Source organism: Otolemur garnettii, unplaced genomic scaffold (assembly GCF_000181295.1).
Source record: "Otolemur garnettii isolate 467f Iridium unplaced genomic scaffold, OtoGar3 scaffold00068, whole genome shotgun sequence".
Lineage (NCBI taxonomy): Eukaryota > Metazoa > Chordata > Mammalia > Primates > Galagidae > Otolemur > Otolemur garnettii.
The window spans coordinates 5,989,738-5,990,742 of record NW_003852463.1 but is presented as its reverse complement, the minus strand read 5'-3'; the positions used below and the strand labels follow the sequence as shown (position 1 = coordinate 5,990,742).

Here is a 1,005-nt window from a genome sequence, read left to right as displayed (position 1 = left end):
TATAACTAAAATTATAGCTTACACAAACTTGTGGAAAAATGTAACCTCATTAGGGAAATAATACCTATAATTTTAATTCTTACTCTATTTTAAATAATTTAAATTAAAATCTTATTAATAGTTATCTAAATCTAATATCCCCAAATTATTTTTTGAATGTGCATGCTTCATCTGCTACCTTAGAGATGGCTTATTTCCCAAAATGTGAATTTTTATTTTTAGATAATTTAATAAAGGAGAAGTCCAGTTTTCTAGTAGAACTTTTGTAAAACACTGAAAGTATTGTTTTAGGTATGATATTTATGATTAAAAATTAATATAGATTTATTGATTTAATTAATTTAATTCATTTATTTAATTAAAATTAAAAATTACTATGAAAAGGAAACTATTAAATGCAGGAATATGCCTTTAAAGATTTATATCCTAATTTTTTTTTAATTGAATGGTAACTATGTACATTAATGCACTTCTGGGGTACAGTGTGGGGTTTTCACATGCAATCTGAAATACTTCCATCAAACTGGTCAACACAGCCTTCATGTTATTTTCTCAGTTATTGTTTTAAAACGTTCACATTCTACTCTTAGAAAGGTTCACTTATACCCCTGTAAGAAAGACCTCAGAAGTGATCCCTCCAATCCCCCTCCCTCCACCCATTCCTTATATCCTAATTTAAATGAATATTATCTAAGTATAGTTTAGTCTGAGACAAAGCTAGATAACGTTTCCTACTTTATTTATTTTATTTTATTTATATATATATTTTTTGAGACAGAGTCTCACTATGTCGCCCTTGGTAGAGTGCTATATGGCACCCTTCCTCTTGGACTTAAGCAATTCTCTTCCTCAGCCCCCCAAGGAGCTAGGACTACAGGCACCCACCGCAACAATAGCCTGGTGGATTTTTTGTTGCGGTTGTCACTGTAGGCCCAGGCCAGGTTCAAACTGGCCAATCTCAGTGCATGTGGCCGGCACCCTAACCACTTTGCTAATTCAGAGTAT

General features: G+C 32.1%; 1 protein-coding gene across 1 annotated transcript in view; it reads left to right on the top strand.

Annotated features, from left to right (window-relative positions):
* The window catches only part of GMCL1 (germ cell-less, spermatogenesis associated 1), a 59,107-nt gene that overhangs the window by 36,628 nt on the left and 21,474 nt on the right, over positions 1–1,005 (top strand). The gene's annotated exons all lie outside the window — the stretch shown is intronic.